Here is a 902-nt window from a genome sequence, read left to right on the forward strand (position 1 = left end):
GTGTGGTGGTGGACACCTGTAATCCCAGCTACTCAGTAAGCTGAGGCAGGAGAATCACTTGAACTCAGGAGGCAGAGGTTGCAGTGAGCCGAGATCATGCCACTGCACTCTAGCCTGGGTTTGACAAAGCAAGACTCTGTCTCAAAAAAAAAATTTACCTCATCAAACAATTAAAGGTTCATGTGTAAATATGAACACTACAGTACTTTTTCTACTAAATCTAAATGTCCAACAATAGTAAAATGGATATATAACCTGCAATATGTCTACGTAACAAAATAATATGCAAACTTTAAAAATTATTTCTTACACTAAGAAGTTCTGTAACACCAAAAGTGTTACCCAAAGAGGGGGTAGGAAAATGTCTAAATTGGTATGACTATTTTGGAGGACAATGACAATATCCATCAAAAAGTAAAATTTACATTCCTTTTGAACAAGCAAGTCTACTGCTAGAAATTATCCTACATCCATCATATACACAAATACAAACAGACAAAATAAAAGTACAATAATCTGTACCACAGAAGTCGTTGTAACCCAAAAAACTAGAAACCACTTAAAATGTTAATTAAGAGCAGACGGTCTTTTTGGCCTAGTGCAGTGGCTCACACCGGTAATCCAAGCACTTTAGGAGGCCAAGATGGGCGGATCATTTGAGGTCAGGAGTTCTAGACCAGCCTGGCCAACATGCTGAAACCTGGTCTGTACTAAAAATATAAAAATTAGCCGGTTGTGGTGGCACACATCTGTATCCTGGCTTCTCAGAAGGCTGAGGCAGGAGACTCTCTTGAAGCTGGGAGGCGGAGGCTGCAGTGAGCTGAGACTGTGCCACTGAACTCCAGCCCGGGCAATAGAGCAAGACTTCATCTCAAAAAAACAAAAATAAAAAAAAAAAAAAA

The 902-nt window shown here is 39.7% G+C and overlaps 1 protein-coding gene across 1 annotated transcript in view; it reads right to left on the minus strand.

Moving 5' to 3' along the window:
- ATM (ATM serine/threonine kinase) overlaps nucleotides 1–902 on the minus strand; it is a 178,344-nt gene that overhangs the window by 117,845 nt on the left and 59,597 nt on the right. The gene's annotated exons all lie outside the window — the stretch shown is intronic.

The sequence above is a fragment of the Mandrillus leucophaeus genome, unplaced genomic scaffold (genome assembly GCF_000951045.1).
Source record: "Mandrillus leucophaeus isolate KB7577 unplaced genomic scaffold, Mleu.le_1.0 Scaffold273, whole genome shotgun sequence".
NCBI lineage: Eukaryota > Metazoa > Chordata > Mammalia > Primates > Cercopithecidae > Mandrillus > Mandrillus leucophaeus.